At 49.5% G+C, this 22,513-nt stretch overlaps 1 long non-coding RNA gene and 1 other non-coding gene across 3 annotated transcripts; one reads left to right on the top strand and one right to left on the bottom strand.

Moving 5' to 3' along the window:
- Nucleotides 1–4,756: 4,756 nt before the first annotated feature.
- On the bottom strand, nucleotides 4,757–4,828 carry TRNAC-GCA (transfer RNA cysteine (anticodon GCA)). Its single transcript has one exon. It is a non-coding gene; the product is annotated as a tRNA-Cys (tRNA).
- Nucleotides 4,829–19,414: 14,586 nt separating this feature from the next.
- Nucleotides 19,415–21,692, top strand: LOC108539244 (uncharacterized). Of its 2 annotated transcripts, none has more exons than XR_001888307.1 (3): nucleotides 19,415–19,458; nucleotides 19,609–19,735; nucleotides 20,737–21,692. It is a non-coding gene; the product is annotated as an uncharacterized LOC108539244 (long non-coding RNA). The 2 variants fall into 2 exon arrangements; XR_001888308.1 differs by lacking the exon at nucleotides 19,415–19,458 and adding an exon at nucleotides 19,481–19,520.
- The last annotated feature ends 821 nt before the right edge of the window (nucleotides 21,693–22,513 follow it).

The raw sequence follows: 22,513 nt of genomic DNA, 5'->3' as shown, positions 1-22,513 counted from the left end.
TCTCTCTCCCTTTCTTCTTTCTTTTTTTCTCTTCTTTCTTTCATCTTTTCTTTTGTTTTCTCTCCTCTCTTCTTTCTTTTTCTTTCTCTCTCTCTCTGTCACTCTTTCTTTCTTTCTCACGTGGAACTTGTCTGTGTAATAAGAATTATGGAATCCATTCCTAACAGATCTTTGTCACATCATCAGTAGCCCCTGGGGTGGCTGCGATCCTGGCATCCATCAGGTGTCTTAGGTGCTCGGATGGTCTGGGAGTGGCATCCATCACTACAGGTGTGCCTGCCAGAGAAAAGGTGCACATTCTTCAGTGTAGTCTGTCCTGCTGCCAGGGAGGCCAGGAGCTTGGGCAGGACAAAGAGAGGGTCCTTAGTCCTAGTTCAGAGGCCCTTGGGGCCTGGTCTTTAAGTCCTCCAGGCATCCAGGCTTGGTGCCTCCCCAGCTGTGCTGACCTGCCAGTGTGGGGCCTCCTGTGAGAGACGGGGCTGCATCCTGGCCTAGCATGGAGATGGCAGCCTTTCTGGATAAATGTCTCCCGCAGTGTCAAGCAAGTCTCTGCAGACTCTGCCAAGTCTTGGCCATAGGGTGAGGGAAGAAGACCGCAGAGGAGTATATGGTAGAGAAACCCAAAAGTGCATCCAGTGGTCCTGGGGTGAGGGAAGTAGTGGTAACCCCAGATGGGTACTGAGGGAGGGAAACCTCAGGTCAGGGCAGAGGAGACTTCTGGAGTTCACAGGAGGCACAGGACAGGGTGAGCTCATGGCCCAAAGGGGCAGTGTGTAGTGAGATCAATCTGCTGGGTGCCAGGGGTAGACTAAGAGCAGCAAATGGAAGTTACAGTGTGCTGGCATCTGTGGGTGAGGCCACAGTGGTCAATATGCTAAACCTAAGTTACAGCAGAGAGAAAGTGTAGCTCAGGAGTAGAGTATTTGACTACAGACCAAGAGGTCCCTGGCTCAAAGCCAGCTGTCCCCTGGCTCTTATGCTTTTATCCCCTGAGCCAGCTGTTGTTCTGAAAGCTTATGAGGAAGGCAATGGGCGCTGCCACCCAGCCCTCTGGTGCTGACTCAGTCCCTCTCCTGTGGCTTGAGGTGGATGTTTGTATTATTATATGACTTTAGGAACCCAAAATAATGTGAGTCTTGGAGGAAAGCATAGCTCTGCAACATGCTGCATCAAATAGGTGTGCCAAATATTCCTGCCTCGACCTCGGGTGGTAAGGGCCTGCTCAGATGTTGAATGTGGACTATGTGCAGGGTGGAGCTGACAAACTGCATCCCACGATGGCAGAGCTCTGGTCTAGTACCAGGGCTAGTGGCTGCAGCCAGCATCCGGCAGGGCTGCAGTGACCCCTGGCCAGCACACTCTCTGCCATGACTTTGCTGTGATTCTAAGTTCACCCCTTCCCGTCAGTGCTGTGAGCTCCTAGTACTGTCAGCGATGGTTTCATCTGTTTCCATTAGACAAAGTCAGGTTCTAGTTTTGTGCCTGTGTCTGTGACTAGAACAGAAATTGGTACCAGATGTGATCTGCAAGCAAGAGATCCTCGAGAAATGGGTATGTGGGAGGACACTGGAGTTAATTGTCAGATCTAGTTGTACTGAAGTCAATAAAAATCCAGCTGGTTCTTCCTGGATGGGAATCCAGCAGACCAGGGCTCACAACAACAGAAGAGCTACATACACTGGTGCCTGTGATTGGCTGAAATGGAGCCCATTGAGGGCAAGAGACCCAGCTGCCATAAAACAGGAGAAGCTGCAGGTAGGGGGCTGATTCTAATGCATGGAGAACTACCAGGCTAAAGCAAAGGCCCAGCTTCTCCATGCAATGCATGGAAGGGCTCCTAGAGCTTCCAGCATTATGCTGAGAGAATCTTCTCTAAGGCTCCTGCGTGACATAGCAGAAAACCAGAGGCAAAATTGGATCCTGCAGTTGCTACATTCAGTTAAATGCACAGCCTCCCTGGGCTCTCGTGTGAAGGCTGGGTCATTTTTCAGGAAAGAACAGCAATCGAAGAACTGTAGAGAGAATTTACGAGAAGATGTGGAGAATTCACAACAAAAATCCAAACAAACTCCAAACTCTGCCAAATCTCCATGACAGCAAAAGCAGCCTCCTCTCCCAGCTGATGAAGCATCTCCCAGAATGCCCAGCAGCCCTGGCCCCTGCCCACCAAATGCCAAAGCTGCCCACTCACTGTAGTAACAGAAAATATCTAGGGGCTTTCCCACCCATCGGGACCCCTGTGCCACAAGTCTGGAATCTACGTGGCTTTTGACTACAGCAAGGGACAGACACCATGTGTCCCTGTGGATGTGTCTTGTCAGGGAAGGTGCCCGGTTTGCCTGTGTTCTGATGTGCTGGGGCCGTGGCTCAGCCACTAGAGGGAGGGATTCCTCCTCCCAGTTCAGAAGCCCCTTTAGGCCTGGGCTTTGGATCCCCAGACAGGCAGGCTTATGCCCACTCCCTGTCCCTCATATGTGCTGACCTGCTGAGTGACGCCTTCTGAGACAACTGGGCTGCTCACCAGGAGGGCAGCTTCCACCTCCCCTAGGGTCAGCCCTGCAGCTCTTGGGATAAAAGAGGAAAAGGTAGAAAATAGAAAAAACGGGCCAGGTAGGGTGGCTCACGTCTGTAATCCCAGCACTTTGGAAGGCCGAGGTAGGCGGATCACCTGAGGTCAGGAGTTTGAGACCAGCCTGGCCAACATGGCAAAACCCCGTCTCTACTAAAAATACAAAAATTAGCCAGACGTGGTGGTGCATGCCTGTAATCTCAGCTACTTGGGAGGTGAAGGCAGGAGAATAGCTTGAGCCTAGGAGGTAGAGGTTGCGGTGAGCAGAGATCACACCATTGTACTCCATCCTGGGCTACAGAACAAGCTCCATAAAAAGAAGGAGAAGGAGAAGGAGAAGGAGGAAGAAGGAAGAAGGAGGAGGAGGAGGAGAGAAGAAGAAGAAGAAGAGGAAGAGGAAGAGGAAGAAGAGGAGGAGGAGGCAGTAAAATCTAGCCATGGTCTAAAGGGTGAGGGTGAGTGTGGGGTGGAGGGGGGTTGATTTTAGAATAAATGTGCATGAGGAATAGGCAAAGGAAGGACAGATGTAGTGGATGATCATTCCAGCAAGAAGCAATGTCAAAGCTCATGCACTCAGTTTGAGACAGAAGGAGGAGAACGGACCACACAGTACAAAGGAGGCTCTGGGACTCAAATGAGGGGTCAGTGGGAGAGGGACAGAGCCAATGGCCAGAGAGGGTTGGCTGGTGTGAGATAGGTCTGCCAGGACATGGGACCTGACCTGGAGTAAACAGAAACTATTGCAGGTTTCAGGAGGATCCCTTCCCTGGGCAGGCCACATCCTTAAGCAATGTCCTTTGGGAACTCATCTGAAGTGGGTTTCTGGCTCAGAGGAAGAGCATTTGCCTGCAGGTCAAGAGGTCCATGGTGCAAATTTGGTGCCTCTTAGTGCTAGACTTCCAACTGGAAGTCATTTGGGTAATTCCTGGGGACAGGGCATCTCATTGGGCCTGTCGAGGGCTCAGCAGATGGGGAGTGGGAGCAGAGGGGGCAGCAGGCCTGGTCATGTCTTGCTCAGGGTTGGGTTAATAGAGAGAGCCCAACACCAGCCACGTGGAATTTGGTCACAACCCTTTTATTACTCAGATGTGTGTGCTCTGGCATGTTTCTTAATTATGACCTCTCTTCAAGCCTATAACATAGCGTACCAAGCTAAAGTGGCGGTTGCCAATCTGACTTTCCATTGGGATCATCTGAGGAGCTTGTTAAAAACTGCACCTTGGCCCCACTCCCAAGCATTCTGATTCAGGAGGTCTGAGTGGAGCCTATGAGCCTTTATTTTCATGCAAGGAAATGTGCTGTCATGACCACATATGCCCAGTGCTGCAGTGGACAGGCCAGCAGGGGAAGCAGCCTTAGGTCAATCCAGAGGCCCTCCATGGAGCAGCCATGGCTTTTGTGCTGACATCCTCAGCTACAGACTGCAAGATTTTCATCAGATAATAATGAGATGAGCCTTAGAGGACTGACTAAAAGGTTCCAATCAGGGTGCCCTCTTCCTATTCTTATTTTTACTTACTGATTTTGGAATCTGATTCCAGCTTCCTTTCCCTTGCTGGAGCCCATGATCTGTATCTGTCTGCATGGAGGAGAGAGAAGAGGCTGATGGGATCAGGTCAGTCCTTGGGAAGTCCCAGCTAACTTCCTCCATCATCCCACTCCTTGCGCATAGTCTCCCAGAGTCTTCCAGAATCTTTCTCGCCCCCAGTTCATGGTCTGGGTGGGCCAGGGTATGAGTCTGCAGCAGCCCCAGGTGGGAAATCGAGAACCTGGGGACAAACAGCCAGAGTCCAGGGTGCAGCACAATGAGCCCAGAAATATATGCTCATTTGATTTCTCATGCCCATTGGAGGTGGGCATGATGTTGCCACTGGTTCGGGTTCTCCTGTGCCACAGCCCAAGCTGGGTGCTGTTGGGAGGATACAGCAGGACTTAGAGACATGGCCCAGCCCTCTCTTGGGGATCGCATGGATCTTAATGGGGAGATTCTGAACAACTCTGGAAAGTGGGACAGTGGTACTCAGAGGGCTGCAGGAGGCAGGGGTCTGTGCCTTACACACTTTAAAGTCCATAAAATCACATGAGGACTCTTGAGTCTGCCCTTCAGATATGCTGTGGGTCATTTTTCCCCAGGGTAGATTGGGAGGAGCATGTGATCTAGAACCCACTTTGGTGATTAAAACGGGTAGGGGGCACCTGGATTTGAACCAGGGACCTCTTGATCTGCAGTCAAATGCTCTACCCCTGAGCTATACCCCCAGGCCTGGGAAGATGGTGTAATTAACACCCTTTTCATGTGTCGACACGCCAAGAACAAGACTAAGCTCTGCAGGTTGGGATGTCCAGGCCAGTTCTGTTTCTCTGAACTCTGGCCTCCCTCCTGTCACTAACACTTCTTTTCCCATCACTTCTGTGTGGACCTGGTTAAGGACACCCTGGTGGCCTTGTTGACCTTTATAACTGGAGAGACCCTTCAAGTCATCCAGATAATTCTCTTAGTAGCAGTTGTTGAGCATCATGTGAGGCGTGCTAGGCTGGGGACAGAACTCTAATCAGGTGATGCCACCTTCCCATGCACTGAAAGGAGGCCCAGTGCCTGTGTCTGGGGCTTGTATTTGACATACAATACTGTTCATGATAATTTGCCAAGCGATAAGCAAATTGCTTTTGTGAAAGAAAGTTACTTAAATAATAATACTCAGTATTAAAAGATGTGGCACATATACACCATGGCATACTATGTGGCCATAAAAAAGAATGATAATAGACCAATAGTTAATGGTAACCCCCGGGAGCAGGTGAAGAGACTAGGGAGTGGGTGGGGGAATCTTCTTTTTTCCGATTTACACACGTGATAACTCAAATGTCCATGTTTCCAGCCTTCCAGGTACTGAGCCGTCTGAGTGGTTAAAAATAAAAGAGAGAAATTGGTAAAACATTCCCCAGGAAGTCTTCTCTGCCTCCTGCAGCTGGCATTGTCCTAATTCCTTCTCCTCCTTCAGATCCTCCCAGGTTTTCTCTCATCCAGTTCCTCTGTGCTGTTCCTTCCAGGCAGCACTGGTGTTCAGCACCTCCCCTCTGATGCTGTCACTCTTTTTTAACACAGCAGTTGTCCACTGTCCACCAGATTGGGACATCATGATGGGGGTGGTGAGTCTGAGGGCAAAAGGCACCCACAGTGGGCCAGGGGCATCCCTGCTGCCTGTGTCCTGTGCCCAGCACCCAGGCCCTGACCCCCATCCCCTCAGCCACACTTGAGTTGAGTCCCATGGCACCCTCTTCCACACCTGCCTTCTCCACCCTGACCTACAGCCTCCCCAGAGGCCTCTTGGATGGTGAGGACCTAGTATAGTTGGGTAGTGCCATGCCCAAGGAGGTTTATAAACTGTGCAGGAATCAGTGAAAATAAAAATGCCAGTGCTGCCCTCCCAAGTCAGCTGGGGCTCACAATAAGGTCAAAGTGATGGTGACAGCATTGTTAAAGGCAGAGAAAGGTCCTTCCAGTCATACCTGGGGGAAGACAATCAAGGAAGGGATAAGTCCCCCACTCAGTGATGAAACCACATATATGGCAAGAGAAATAGACAAGTCATCTTTCCTATATGAGGGAGATGGCTGAATTGGGGTGGGGGCAGCAGGGCAGTTGCTAGGAAGCCCTCCTGGAGAGCAAGAAAGAGAGTAATGAATGCGGCTCTTGTATGATTCCAATGGCCCCCGTATGGAGGAGGAGGAATCTGAAAGCCCCTCTGCCTGAAATGGTCCTACGACCCCAAGTACTGGGCGAGCTCCTGTCTTCTCTGGATCTCACTGTGACAGCCCTAAAAAGAGTCAGTGACAGTCCTTGGGAGATAGCTTCCTGCATTGAGTGTGCCTGTGGAAGTAGCCAGCCGGTATGCAGCTCATGCTGGAGCAAACATCAACAAGGAATCGACTGCACACTGTGGCCACCCTAGCCCAGAGTCCCCTCTTCCTCCTACATTAGAATGCCCCCGGAAATTGCCCTAAGCTTCCAATAGGGAAATTACATAAATTACTCAGACCAATGTGCTAACTGTAAGGAGACTAGAGGGTTAGCAATAGTCGAAGTACTTATACCAGCATATAGACAATTGCACATGGCATGGGAACTCCAGGCATGACCGACCTTGCCCAGGGGGTGGCTCTTCACAAAACCAGAGGTAGTAAGAAGACCTAAGAGGCCAAGAAAGTAAGAGAATAGATGAAAAGAAGGCAGTTGGGCAAATTTTCCTCTCAAATTTCCCTGCCCCACCTTCCAGAAACTATGCAATGTTGCCCTCAGCAAGGAAGGAGAGAGCGGACCAGCAAGCCTCTTTTGTGATGGCAAATTCCACCTTCATAAAAGAGAACTTGTCTCCTCTGGTGAGCATGATGTGGTGAAGACTGGCTCCAGGTGTCCCAACATGGCAGTCTAGGGCATGTCTAGGACTATGTAGACTGTCTAGATAATAGAATCTCTAGAATACTTTTCTCTCAGGGAGTCCTAAAAGGGGTTTGGAGAGTGAAATACACACAAGGCACGGACAGAGGCAGCCCAAGGAGACCATGGAGATCAGTGAGAGTTTCCCGGGGCGGGAGTCACTACCTGCCTTATCTCACTGTGCAGAAGCCTTACCTGGGCAAAGGAGGTGAACTCCAGCACCAGCTTCTATGGCTAAAATGGACAGTAGGTGCCCTGAAAAAAGCCAGCAGGATGGCCTCACTACCCAAGAGAGAGAATTTTTCACATCAGCCCCAATGGGATATACACTACTTATGCATAATAACTACCACGAATATTTTACCTTACCAGTACGCCATGACTGAAATAACACTTCCTCAAGGAAAACGTCCTTACCTCCTGCAGTTGCTTTGATATCCCAGTAATAGTCTTATAATATCCCTGCATCTTACCATGTAGTATTTCTTATATTTTCCATTTTTAACTTCTGTGAACATTTGTACATCTTGATCTACTCCTCTAGTTTCAAGAGCCCATGTCTGTTTCACTTGCTATTGGGATAGGCTGCATACAGACATGCGCTGTCACTGTGGATTAGATGGGAGCGATTGGAGGATTTCTTGCAGAGCAATGACATAAGCTGATTTTGTCCTCTGGCTGGCTTGAGGGCAGTAGGGCACATGTATGGAAGCAGGCACACAAGTTCAGGAAGTTGTCGCCATAACCTGGATGAGAGATGATTGTAGCTTTGTCTGATGGTGGAGGCAATGAGAAGTGGTCAGATTTTGGACAGATTTTGAAGCAGTGTGAACAGGATTTGCTGATGATTTGAGAGCAGGGTGTGAGAAAAAAGGAAAAGTCAAGGATAATGCCAAGCTTTTCTGTCCTGAGCACCCAGCGGGATGGGGTGGCCATTCTCTGAGATGGCCATTCTCATTGCAGCAGAAATGAAATTTGAGGGGGTGGTGGAAGTCAGGAGTTCAATCTGTGATGTATTAAATTGAATCTGTCTGTTAAATGGTCTAATGGAAATGTCAAAAATGAAGCTGGAGTTCGAAGGGGAGGAGTTAGCTGAAGATATAAATTTGAGGGTCGTCATCCCATTAAAGCCACAGGATGGAATGAGATCACTGAGGAAGTGTGAGTGAAAAGAAAAATGGTCTAGGAACTAAGACCTGGACCCTCAAATGTTTTAAAATGGGGATGTTAAGGAGAAACCAGCAAAAGAGATCGAGGAAAAGCGGCAGAGAAGTACAAAGAAAACAACAGAAAAACAGTGACAGCCCCAATGTCGATTAAAAATAATGCTACTGAGGGCTTGAGTTAAAGATGAGAATCACCCATGACACATGGTCACCAAGGACTGTGACAAGCACAATCTCAGTGAAGTGGAGCACTTGGGTGGGTGTTCTCCCGGGAAGCCCTCCTGACCCTCCTGATGGGTGGGACCCTGGCCACATGCTCCCATGGCACCTGTATGTCTATCAAAGCACACACAGTTTGCCATAATTGCTGCAAAGATGTGCCTGTAGGGTTCCCTGTATATCGTGAATGGCCAATACATATATGAATGTGCTCAAATGTGTCAACAAAAAAGAGAGGATATATTGATGGAATGAGATCTCAGGGAAAGCCAAAGGGTGGATGAAGAACACAGGATGTGCTCTAGAGAGGAGCAGGCGGGCTTTTCCTCTTAGCCTGGAGGGGATGAGGAGGTGAAGATGCAGAGCAGCAGAGGATGCTGGGGGACCTCTATGGCCTTGGTCTTCTCAGCCAGGTAGAAAACAAAGTCTTCCAAAGAGAATCAAGGAGGTAGGGTGGGAATCATTACTTGGCAAGAAGGGCAAAGCATGAAGCAGGCACTGTGGGAAATGGAGAAGAGGTGAATTAGAAAGGAATAGAATCATTGCTCATTTGAGAGAGACACTGGTTGAAGTCAAACTGGTGTAGATTTGCAGTGGGACCATTTGCCTGGCTCTACAATTTACTCCAGCAAAGACTGGCTCCCCCAGAGAAAAGGTGGAAAAGGCCAAAGGCGTGTGTATCCCCAGAAGCAGAAGGGCTCTTGAGGGAGGTAGACAGATCACAGGCCAAGCTCTCAAAGAAGCCGGAATCATGACTGAGAGGCCAAACATGGGGTCAATAATGGGCAGGCAGATAGCTGAACCCCACGGTGGCCCTGGGGTCATGGGAACAGAGAGAGGTGGACAAGATTAAGGTCAAAATGAGGATAATGAAACACTTTCGGTAACAGTAAGAGCATGTAAACATCAGAAAACATGTCATAAAAGGACTTTTTTGATTCTAAGATCTTGAAAGGGAATGGTTTAAGTGATGATCAGATTTGGCTACGAATGCTGAACACGCAAAATAACAAAGGATGGAAGCAAAACAAAAACAAGCCAACAAACCAGAAGCTTCCTTTTCTCCCACATAAAAGTCCACAGGTAGGTGGTCCAGGGATGGCTTTCCATAGGGTCAAGAACCCGAGTTCTTCTTTCTGGCTGTCTGGCCAGCTTGGCTTTCATTCCAGTATGCCATCACCCACATTAGCATCTCATCGACCTCCCAGCCAGTAGGAAGGAGGAAAGACAAGCCTCTCCATGTAAGAACACCCATCACTTTCACCTGCATCTCATCGACCAGCCTTGTGCCTGTGGCCTCACAGCTCCAAGAGGGTCTGGGAAATGCAGTTTTCCTTCTGGGAAGCTGTGTGCCCAGCTGATAACCAAGAAGCAGGGTAGAAGACACTGGTGGAGAACTCTGAACCTCTGCCTCACCACACAGCTTGAGAGCCACAGTGAGCGGAGTTTGTGAACATTCCTAGAGCCAGGAAGATGAAAATCTGGTGAGGCCTTAGCATTGGAAGCACATTGCTGTGGAGTTTGACATTCCTGAGGATGAAAGCAGGAGGAGGTGAGGAAAATATGATTGTTAGCCTGGTTCTAAAAATTTCCACTAAGTTTGTGGAGAAGACACAAATGTGGAGAGGAGAGCGTGGTGGAAGGAAATGGCTTTGACAGAGAAGCAGGGAGGGATGGTGGAGGAGCCGGTGTTTGGGGGCAACGTGGAGAATGAGGCTGAGAAGGCGAACCCACCCTCTCAGTTCTGGAGGTTGAAGGGGAGGGATGGCTTCAGGGGAAAGCCGGCCTTCAGGTGTAAAAGGAGGGATAAAAAGACAGACTCGCAGAGCAAGGTTAAGGAGGAAGGAGACTGTTTACAGAGTAGCTGGAGGGCTGGCGGGCTTGGGTGAAGGAGCTGAAACAGTAATGAGGATACAGGAAGGAGGCTGTCTGGAGAGACCATTTTCACTATCAGAAGGCATTGAAGGGCAGGGACAGGAAAGGGGCAAGTACCCAAGTTCTAGGCCAAAGCTCTAAGTGTTTGTGAAACTGGAACAGCAAAAGCCACTTCTTAAAAAATTTAAGTTTTTCTGGGTAGAAAGTGGTATATATATTTACGGAGTATATGAACTGTTGTGAAACAGGCCTGCAATGTGAAATAAGCTCACCATGGGGAATGGGGTGTCCATCCCCTCTAGCATTTCTTGTTTGAGTCACCAGTGCCACTTTTTGGAGGAAAAAAAAATACTAAATAAAAAAATTTGAATATCTTGTTAACAAAAGGAATCTGCTTTAATGAAAAGGAAATTATGAAGCATAAAAGAAGTGCTGTTATTCAGGCCCCTACATCTTATACTAAGAAGAAAGGTCACAGGATACAGAATATTTTCAGCTCAGGGGAGTAGAGCAAAGTGCCATTTGCTAAATGATCAAATTAGACAGAGCCTCAAGTGACACTACACTTGACCAGGCTCTGTCTTCAATACTTGCTTCTCTGTTGTGTTTTCTTGCCATCCAATGTAAAGATGGTAAGACTTTCTTGCTGTCACATAGTTTTATTACAAGAACCTGTTTTTAACCTATCTAAAGTAGAAACTTCTGTTGTTCATAGAAATCAAAAGCATGAGTAAATGTAGTTTAGGTAGTTCTGAAAAAGATTCATAAAAGGTGATTAGTGTAAGGGATACTAAAAATCATGAATTGTGCTTCTGAATTCTATGCTGTATAGCTGAACCTCCATGAATTTTGAGATTTTGTACCAAAAAAGCTGTTTGTTCTCCAAAGCATAGAATGCTATCACATCCTTGAGCTTTTGAGATGGTTGATATAATTCAATAATCCCTTCTGCAGAAGTTTGCTTTTAAAGCTTAAATATGACATAAAATTGCCTTTGATAGTTACAAAATTTAAACACAACATGGAACTTTACTTATATTTTAACCTGTTGACATTTCATTCTCTGCAAACTCTCTTGGCCTTATAAGGGCTCACTCACTGAGCTATAAATCCTCATGGTTTGTCTTGGAATTAGAAGACCAATACCACCCCATCCCAGGGGGAATGCCTGGATCTAGAAGGGGAAAAATTAAGACAACTAGGAAATGCTGAAACAGCCTTTGTTCCTGAAGATGCTGTTCTGGTCCAGTTTTTTTTTTTTTCTCCCCAAGATGGAGTCTTGCTCTGTTGCCCAGGCTGGAGTGCAATGGTGTGATCTCGGCTTACTGCAACCTCCACCTCCCGGATTCAAGAGATTCTCTTGCCTCAGCCTCCACAGTACCTGGCATTACAGGCATGCACCACCATGCCCAGCTAATTTTTGTATTCTTAGTAGAGATGGGGTTTCACCATGTTGTCCAGGCTGGTCTCGAACTCTTGACCTCGTGATCCACCTACCTCAGCTTCCCAAAGTGGTGGGATTACAGGTGTGAGCCACCGCACCCAGCCACAGGTCCAGTTTCAAGTACTGTACACTTAAGTGTGAAAGGAAAATAAATCTTGGGGCCCCCAAATCACTAACGTGAAGGGAAAAGTCCAGCTGGGAACTGCTTAGGGCAAACCTGCCTCCCATTTTATTCAACGTCGCCCCTCTGCTTACTGACATAAATGCATATCTGATTGCCTCCTTTGGAGAGGCTCCTCAGAAGCTCAAAAGAATGCAACAGTTTGTCTCTTATCTACCTGTGACCTGGAAGCCCCCTCCCTCGTTTCAGTTGTCCTGCCTTCACCTCAAATTGTCCCACCTTTCCAGACTGAACCAATGTACATCTTACGCATATTGATTGATGTCTCATGTCTCCCTAAAATGTATAAAACCACCACATTCTACCTTCATCATTTGCTGGTTCCAGAAAAAGTGAAATCTTTACTCTACTGTCTAATAGAAAAAAAGTTAAAATGTAGGCACCTATTTAAAATGTCAAAACTGAAAAGCCAGAGGGGTTATCTGGATTTGAACTGGTGTCCTGTTGGATCTGCAGTCCAATATTCTACCCCTGAGCTATACCCTAGCCTGCTATTGTGTGGGTTAATTAATATCTTTGACTTTTATAGTCATACCCAAATTACCAGGAACCTATGAGATGCCACTTCACGATGGAAGCTCATAGGAGCTGCCAGACCCACCTGAGTGAAAACTCACTGACCTTGTGTATAACAGGAGGCAGTCTCTCCTCCTCAGATACCCCGGATCCTGTGTCTTCCCTGCCTTCAGTTCCTGCGTGGGGGCAGCAGCCTGGAAAAGCACTGCTGGAATGGCCTTCAGAGTCAACCTCCAGTTCCTGGCATGGTGGGCACCCACAAAAGGAACTTCATGCGACTGAGGTGTCTGTTCTAACACACTTAATGACAGAGTTGGGTCTGACTCTCCGGGCCCAGTATTCCATTCAGGGCACTTTCAACACAACTGCAATCTAGGACAAAGATGATTCTTCCAGCTCCACTTCTTCAGTTAATATACATGGAGAATGATGGAGAAGGAGCAGCTCCAAGAAATAGTGAGACGGCAGTAGCTGAGTAGATTTTGGAATCCCCAAAAGCCTTAAAATGGCCAATGTTAACCCAGTTTCAAGGACCAAAAAATGTTGCAGGAGAACAAGCCCACTTGACTCTTTCATTGTTTTTTTTAAGTGACAGGGTATTGCACTGTTACCCAGGCTGGAGTGCAGTGAAACAATCATAGCTCACTGCAGCCTCCAACTCTTGGGCTCAGGCAATCCTCCTGCCTCAGCCTCTCAACTAACTGGGACCACAGGTGTGTGCCACCATACCCAGCTAATACTTTTATTTTATTTTATTTTTTTGTAGAGCAGACGTCTCACTGTGTTGCCCAGGCTAGTCTGAAACTCGGGGCCTCAAGCGATCCTCCTGTCTTGACCTCCCAAAGCGCTGGGATGAGCCACTGCGTCCAGCCTCTCTCATGACCTTTCTGATGGCAGGCAGAGCCCTGTCCCTCTTAGAAGGAACACTTGGAGTAACACTTGGGTTAGCTCGTTTTCACCTCCTCAGCTATGACAAGGCCCTGCCTCTTCTCTTGTCACAGGAGCTGGTAAACTGTCCCATTTGTGAACTGTCTTTCCCTCCTACTGGAATTTTCTCCTTTACCCACAGGCCTTTTGCCTTGTAGCCCTGGCAACCTTCTCAGAAGGCAGCTAAGGCAGCCACTCCTCTCTACTCCTGATCTGAGGACCTGGGAAACACTGAATTCCACAGTGATTTCTATGATGATGATAAATTCCTTCAAGAGACACACAGATGGTCACTTAAGTCCAGACTGCACTTTGCCCCACTGCTCATGTCCTCCAGGACACACCATGGGACACACCATGTTCCCCAAGGGGCCATATTGCCATGGAGATAACACCTCTGTCTCCTCTAACAAGAGGTAATCCCTTTTCCAAGGTAATCCGGGAGTAGCTCTTCCAGGCAACATGGCAGGGACTGATCAGCACATTGTTGTCTTGATAACAGAGGTAAATTATCATGCAGGGTGACCCGCAAAAAGGCCACAGTGAGAGTGGAAGCAGTGGTCTTCTACTGGGTCCCGTATCAAGTGGTGAAAGGAAGGCTGGACTCAGGGACGTTTGCAGAATGATCTGGCCAATCTCCTCACTTTACATATGAGGCAAGGGCTGACTGACTTGCCCAAGGATCTTGACTGGTTAATGACAGAACTGACGGGTCTCCTGACTCCCAATTCCCCCTACAATATCCCTGGTGCACATGCCCCAGCCTAGACAATGCTTGGGTATGTTTGATGCCTCTGCTGGATTTTTTTTTTTTTTTAATCCGGGACATTACAGTGAAGCTAAAGAAGCTTCAGAGTGCCTTGCCTGCACCAGCTCTGTGCCTCCTTCTACATTTGTAATTTTATGAGGCTTCTTGTTAATAATATTCTCCCAGATTACACAAGCTTCAGACCCATAAAACATGGGTCCGCCCCTAGCAGAGGAGATGTGTTACTTGAGAGGGGAAGGAATCACGTGGAAGAGCTGAAGGGAAAAAAGAAAAAACAGGAAAAACCCTGGGTGCAGGTCCAGGGACATTCTCCTACAGCTCATGGGGTGAATAGGGTGATTTTACCCTTTGTGGGATTTACTCCAAAAGACAAAATGATGCAAAGGGCTCCAGGCAGGAAATGTCTAAACCCCCTCATTTGAGGGTCAATCGCCCAGAGATGAGAGGCATCAGAGAATAGCTGGGTAGTGCCTGTGACCTGAAGAAGAAAGTCGGATGCAGGAGCATTGGCAACACTATGAGTAAGGTCTTCCCCCACACGACTCCTGGAGCAATTCCATTTTTATATACAAACAAGAATGCAACCCAGACGATGCCCAGGCTGTACATTCAGCCCACGCTGATGAAGAGAAACTAGGGGAGAACAGCCGGGCGCAGTGGCTCATGCCTGTAATCCCAGCACTTTGCTCATGCCAGTAATCCCAGCACTTTGGGAGGCCGAGGCGGGTGGATCACCTGAGGTCCTGAGTTCGCTACCAGCCTGACCAACATGGAGAAACCCGTCTCTACTAAAAAACTACAAAATTAGCCTGGCATGGTGGTGTAATTCCAGCTACTCAGGAGGCTGAGGCAGGAGAATCGCTTGAACCCTGGAGGCGGAGGTTGCAGTGAGCCAAGATCGCGCCACTGCACTCCAGCCTGGGCAACAAGAGTGAAACTCCGTCTCAAAAAAAGAAAAGAAAAGGAGAAACTAGCAGAGAATGTTCAGATCCCAGTCCCTAAGCCTGGCCAGCCCCATAGACTCCGCACCACATGGAGCAGTTTCCCCAGCTGGAAAGAGCCCCACTCAGCCCAGGAATCTGAAAGGCAATGCGCCTCTGTAACCACGTGGGGGCCCCCGTCCAAGGCGTCCTCCATCCCCAGCCTCTTAAGGACATTTAAATTTTATTTTCTCTCCTTGTTTAAAATACTGTCCTTGTTATTGCAAAATAAAAACATGAATTGGGAAAAGGCCTGTGATCTATTAAAGAAAACTGCTTAGTCTATGTTGACATATGTATGCTTCCAAACTTTCAAAACTATAGATATATATAACGTATATATAACTATATATAGTATATATAACGTTATATATAGAGTATAACGCTACATACGATGTCATATATTGCTTTAAAGTGTTAATTTCAAAACAAAGACAGGATCGTTTTGGACAGGCTTTTTCTCTTAATTATCTTTCTCTTAAATATCTCTTTTTCTCTTAAAGTATCATGAACATCTGTCCATACCAAGTTCTTCCCCAAAATGTTCAATGATAGTATTGCGTTCCATTGCTCATGCCATTAAAAAATATTTACTGTAATAAATACATGGTAGAAAATGTTAAGTGGCGTCTACCGGTATATTCCTATTGTTCGAAGTATTTATTCCACTTCAAACACAGATGGGGGGTGAGTTACAGTTGCCCGCCGAAAACAGCCCAAACCTCCAGGCCCAGGACCTTAGGCGGCAGAAGTGCCTGTTCGGGCGCGCCAGGGCCCAGCTGGGCGAGGGGGCCACACTGCCCAAGGTCACCGGGGAGGGCCCTGCCAGTGCACCGGGGCCAGCGCAGTGACTGCGCGCGAGCACTCGGCAGTCGGGGGGATGGGTGAGGGGTCGGCCAAGGGTCGCGGGGTCAGCGCCGGTCGCGGGCCAGGCGGGCGTCGCGCCTGCAGTTCGCCTCCGGAGCTGCAGGTGGGGCCGTGCGGCTGCCTGCCTCCAGGAAGCCTCACGTGCCTTAGTAGGCCGCGCCGGCTCCCAGGATACAGCGTGGACCTGGCGGGCGCTAAAGGTGTTGGCGCGACTGCGGGCGGCGCCATGCAGGGGTAGCCAGGGAGGAGCGGCGGCGGGGGCAAGGCCGGGCGGGCGCAGTCTGCGGAGAGCACTGGGAGCCGGGGCCTGCGTGGCGCCACGCGCAGCACCGCGACGACTTTCTTCGGGCCGCGACGGACAGCGCAGGGCCATGGAGGAGGCGGCCGCGGCTCCGGTAAGGGCGATCAGCGCGCGCACGGACTTGCGGCCTGGGTGCCCCGGGCGACCCGGGCCCGGCACATGGGGGCTCTGGCTGTCGGACCGTACTAACGCGCCTGGGGCTCCGGGGAACCGGAGCGCGGGGTCCGCTGGGGCCTACTGCGCCTGCCAGCCGGGACCCCCACTCCGGGCCGAGCCCGAGCGCTGGCGGAACGGTTGTCCCCCGCCCCGGGCCGCCCCACGCCAAGTTCCTTGGCCCCTCCGGGGCTTCCTGCACCCGCCCCAGCCGCTGTACCCTACGTCTGCGTCTCCCCACCCGAGGCTCCTTTCTCTGCCTGGCGCTTTGCCTGTGGGTCCCTCCCCCAGCTCCTCCCAGCGGCTTAGTGGTACCTGGGAGTTGTGCGGCTTCGAATCCGCATACACCGACACCCCTTACGTGCCCAGCTCCCCGGGGTCGGCGCGGAAGGGGATATAGAGCCAGGTACTGCGCCAAGCCCTGTTGAGGCGATAGTCTGTCCTTCTGTCCTTCTGTCCTCACAGCAAGCCAGTGGGATGGGGACTGGTGTTAATCTCTGTCATGCAAAAGAAAAACGCGGGGCCTAGAGAAGTTAACTTGCCCAGGCTGGCACACCTGGAAGTGTGAAAAGACACACAGTGGCTGTGTGTTCAAGGACCAAGCAGACAGGTACGCGGGCAATAATTGTGCAAAACAGAAAGGGGTGAGTGCTGGCGCCCAGTTGGAAACTTGGCGGTGGGCTCCGGGGGAAGGAGCGTCAGGGGGCCGCCTGGTACCGCTGTCCACCCCTCCTGGCCTGATGCTCTCCTGATGCTCTCTGCCTCTGTGATTTGAGCCGGACTTTTAAGGAAGGCTAGGATTTCAGGCCCAGCTAGATCCGTGGTGCTTTCAGGGAGGGAGGAGTGCCTGGGCAAAGGCGCAGAGAGACGGGACAGTGCAGGGCGTGTTCTGGAACAGAAGGGAGTCCATGAGCCTGGAGAAGATGGTTTTGGTTTGGAGGCAGTGGGAAAGGAGACTGCAGAGAGAGACTAGGAAGGGGCCTGCATGGCTGGACTTCATCCTGCGGGTGAGGGATCCGGCTCCTCTTACCATCAGCTCCTCTCAAGCAAAGAGTTTCGGCTCCCCTGGCAGGAGTCTAAGGAGAGCCCCACATACTCCAGCCACCTGTCAGTAAGAAGCTGGGCTGGAGTGAGCAGCGCACAGTCGCCACCTCCCACCACATGGTGTGAAGGCCTTGCACAGGGCTTCCTGGCCCCATCAGAATTGTAAGAAAACCATGCATCTTGTTGTCCATGAGTAAAAGACTAATATTTTCCGTTTGACTTTACCGGAAAGGGACTGATCTAAGAAAGGAGAGGTGAGGGAAGGAACAGTGGCCTTAGGTGGAGGGCGGACTCAAACCCAGAACCAAGCCAGCCCACCTGGGTACTTGCAGGACCACCTACTCCTTGAGAGCAAGACTTCCACCCACATTGGGGTTTTCGCCTAGAAACAGTTCAGCTTGTCCAGAACCTCCCAGCCTTGAAGACCCCTTAGAGTCCTACCTTCTTTAGGTCCTGCTTTCCTTCAAACAGCCAGTCAGGCCCTTTAGTACTGTCCTGGACAAGTTTTTTTTCTGCCTTTGCTCAAACTCTCCTTTTGTCTCTATTTTTTGAGGTGTCCATCCACGTTCTAGTTCTCAGTGACTTTCTCTAAGTGAATCCACACTGGTTTCTAGTAGCCACTTATTCGTTTTCCAAATAATCGCCAACCTTTTGTTGAGGAATTATTTTGCAGATTGTTGTAAGGAGGTGTTGATCCTTGGGCATGGATACCAGGAGCTGCTCTCTGCCCTGTAGGTCCCATTTTCAGATGTGGGTGGCTCAAATAGTCCAGCTCCCCACCCAAGGCAATATGTGCTTGTTCTTCCTTGTCCCAGCTGCCGGTCACTGATACGCCATGTGAATGTTTCCAAGGACAGGGAGGCCCCTTATCTCTAATTAAGATGGTTTTTGCCCACATATAAGTGTAACTTTGTGACATATGTCCATTTTCCTCACCAGACTGTATGTCACCACTCCTGGTACAGCTACGAAAATGATCGAGGCCATCATTTTTACCTTGAGCGGGTGGGAATTGGGAAAGAGAAAGAATCTTGTAGGGCTCATGCAGTGTCAAAAAAACTCTGTACTGTTGGAGATTTGATGTCATGGGGATTTTAGCTAGTGTGGAGGGGCAGATGGGAAGAGGACAAAATGAGACTATCCTGGGGAAGAGGAACTGGCTATTAGATTTTTATGTTTATTAAAAAGGGACAAAAAATAAGCAGTACTCTTGTTTGTGCCATTTCAGTGAATTGGCTGTGTTTTTTTTGTTTGTTTGTTTTGCTGCATCATCGTCAATAGACAGTTCCTGTGTAATCATAAGGGGAGGTGCAGGCTGGGCTATAGTAAATCTGCATTTAACCATTTCCCCACTAAAATACCAAGCAATGCTAAGTCATTATGTACGTAGCAAAATTGCACTGAGTGCCAGGCTTGGGTCAAGGACCGTGGCATGAAAAGATGCAATACCATGTTCAGGGAGCCCACAGTATAGGCGTGGGTAGGAAATTACTGTGTAGGGTGGTAAGCACCGTGAGAAGGGTCTGCACTGTGCTGCAGTAAAAGGCACCCACCCGAGACATAGACCTAACATACCCAAACAGGTGATTGCCAGCCTGAGATGCTGGCATGTGGTAACAGGATAGGCCCCACTTGTCCAGCACATATGGGCCTGCCCAGCCCCAGCTCCCCCCGTGCTAGGGAAAGAGGGGGGCTCAGTGAAGACAATGGATGGAATGAATGACGGCGCGGTTTCTCTCGTGTTTCTGAAAGATTTCTCCGTGGAGGCAATGGCAAGCCAACCATTCATGCATGGAGAGGAAGATTGAATCGGCAGGCTGCTCGCCTGGTTTCCCCTAGAAAGCGACTGGGATGGCCGAAGAATTAGCTGGCCGACTGCGAGAAGACAGCCGAGGAGTTGCGGGACCAGCTGAGGGCAATGGGCCCCGTGCTGGGGACTCTAACTGGCAGGAGTACGGCTGCTGGGCAGGGGCAGCTGGAGAACATGGAGAACGCTGCCTGGCGCAATGGTAACCTTCTGGCATGCCTGAGCGGCTGCCCCCCCCGGGCAGGCAATGGGGAGTCCCCCAAGGTAGCCCTGGGGCATCCTGGGGTTGGGGAGGCCACGGGACCGAGACTGTGAGCATGTGGGTGAGCGAGTGTGACACTTGTGGTTTCAGGTGCCCGTGGCCTTTGATGATGTGGCTGTGTAGTTCTCTGAGCAGGAGTAAGGCAAGCTGGAGGACTGGCAGAAGGAACTCTACAGGCATGTGGTGAGGGGCAACTGCAAGACGCTGGTCTCTTTGGGTAAGGCCTGACACTCATGGGATTTTGGAAGTCCCTGTACTTCTCTCTCCACATGGTTGTTTTCATGACAGTGATATGTAAATCACCAGAAACGTTGACCTTGAAAGTTGTTACCTCCTGTGAAAGATGAGCCCTGGGTGATGGAGTTAGAAGCTCCCTTCGCCCTGTGCGCAGGGCCCCAGAATACCAAGCTGGGAAAGGTGGTGGCTTCCCTCCTACACGGGCTTGGGATGTGGACCTTTCTATTGGTGCTGACTTGGAGCAGGGAAGACCCCACCTGCTCTCAGAGCCTGTGTGTAATCGACTCACATTTGAGAAAGACTCTTTCTAATTCAGTCTTCTCCTACAGACATGCATGGCCCTTACGGCGACATGCCTTGAGGTCAGTGGAGAACATGGGCCAATGGTGCTTCTTGCAGCAGACATTTTCTTCATGCCTCAAAACTACTCTTCCCTCATTTTTTTGGGCTACTGCTCTCTGCTCTCTTTGTTTGATCCTGCCCAGGAAGGGCCTGGACTGTGTTTCTTCCTGGGCTCATTTCCTCTTCTAATTTCCTCTCTGTGACCCTGGAGCCAAGGGCAGTGAGGTCTGTTAGAAAGGACAGGAGCAATTGCAGACATGAGGTTGTTTCGTCAGCACAAGTGCACTGCTGTTTAATATGCACACTCTGCAGCAGTTTCTTCAGCCCGGTACTGTTGACATTTGGGACCAGGTGATTCTGTGTGTTGGGGGCCATCCTCTGCATTATAGGATGTTCGGCAGCAACCCTGGCCTCTACTCTCCAGATGCCAGTCACCTCTCCCCCAGCCCTGAGCACGACAACCAGAACTGTCTCCAGACTTTGCCAAATGTCCCCGGGGAGCAAAATTGCCTGTGGTTGAGAGCTACTGCTCTATGACAATCAAGAGATTTTGTTTCTAGACCATTGTTGGTTTTCTGGGCGGACTATCCCCAGCTCTGACTGGAACGTGACAAAAACTGACCTTCTGTCTTTCCTCAGACTACACCATCTCCAAGCCCGAGGTCCTCTCCCAGATTGAACAAGGGAAGGAGCCCTGCAACTGGCGCCGCCCTGGCCCCAAGATTCCAGATGTTCCTGTGGACCCAAGTCCAGGTAAGGGCTGGGAGAAGGCCAGGGAGACATCAGGTGATGTAAGGGAAACAGAGATGGGAAGGCCAGAAAGTGTGTGATCTTTCCAGAGAGAGCCGAGGAGAAACATAAAATTTACATGTTTTATGTCTGAGTTTTTTATAGTTGAGTTTTAACCTCTAATTTATTCAACTAATGCTCCAGAAACGAATACTTTCTATCAGGGAAACAGGTGGCAAACCTAATCTTTTAGGAAGAGACAGAGGCAGGGCACAGGATGAGGGGAGGGAGAGGAGGACACTGAGAGGGAAGGCAGGAGCATAGTGGACCCTTGAACAACGCAGGGGCCAGGGGCACCAGCCCCCAATCCCAAGCAGCCGAAGATCTACATCTAACTTTACTCTCCAAAAAGTTAACTACTGATAGTCTCCTATTGACCAGAAGTCTTGATACTATGAACAGGGAATAGCACATATTATGTATGCTCTTGTATTGTGTATTATATACTTACCGTAAGTTAGAGAAAAAATGTTATTAAGAAAATCATAAGGAAAAGAAAATATATTTACTACTCATTAAGTGGAAGTGGAGCATCATAAAGGTCATCCTCCTCATTGTCATCTTCAGATTGAGTAGACTGGAGGAAGAGGAGGGGTTGGTCTTGCTGTCCCAGGCGTGGCAGAGGCAGAAGAAAATTAACTTATAAGTGGGCCTGCGTAGTTCAAACCCATGTTGTTCAAGGGGCAACTGTGTATTGAAAACAAGATTAATTCAAAGCTTTGCAAAGAGTCGGCCTTGCTTCTGAGAACCAACGTCTAATTTATTTATTTATTATTTATTTTTGAGAGGGAATCCTGCTCTGTCTCCCAGCCTGGTGTGCAGTGGCACGATCTCAGCTCACTATAACCTCTACCTCCTGGATTCAGGCATTTCTTCTGCCTCAGCTTCCCGAGTAACTGGGATTATGGGTACCCGCCATCATGCCCAGCTAATTTTTGTATTTTTGTAGAGACAGGGTCTCACCCCCAATGTTGGCCAGGCAGGTCTTGAACTCCTGACTTTAGGTCATCTGCCCACCTCTGCCACCCAAAGTGCTGGGATTGCAGATAAGAGCCACTGCATCCGACCTCAGCCTTAATTTAAGCCAGTAGCAGTTCTAGAACATACACCCCTTGGTCAGCCTTATGGTTCGGTATGATTAGAAGCACACATTTATTTAAGGTGAATCTGGTTACCAGAAATCAGTGTCTCAGATTTCCCTGGAGCCAGTCAGCACCTTTGAAAGTTAAGGAAGGACAGGTGGGCACAGGAGAAAAACCAAATTCCTAAAATGAAGACCTGCTGGGTCATTTGACCACGGAGACCACATCTCTGCAAGGCTCGACCCCTGATTCCTCCAGAAGACCCACCCTTGACCGTCCCACCTGCCTTGGTTTTCCCTTTCGTCTGACACTGAGAAAGGTGGTGTTCCGCAGAGGCCCTCCTGTACTGCACTTGTGTGAGATTAAATGCATCCCCCATGTTCATCATCTCATGTCAGTCAGATTTGCACTTTCCTAAGGGCAGAAGCATGTTCCGAGCTGGCCGCTTGCCAGTCATCATCAGGACATTCACAGTTTCTCGGGGGAACCCACCCCCGATAGTTAATATGGGTTCTTTTCTATTTCCCCAAGTGTCTTGGCTGGTC

The sequence above is a fragment of the Rhinopithecus bieti genome, unplaced genomic scaffold, assembly GCF_001698545.2.
Source record: "Rhinopithecus bieti isolate Rb0 unplaced genomic scaffold, ASM169854v2 scaffold_17795, whole genome shotgun sequence".
In the NCBI taxonomy this organism is placed as follows: Eukaryota; Metazoa; Chordata; class Mammalia; order Primates; family Cercopithecidae; genus Rhinopithecus; species Rhinopithecus bieti.
Note: the sequence above shows the minus strand (reverse complement) of the source record. Positions and strands in the feature narration are given on the sequence as shown.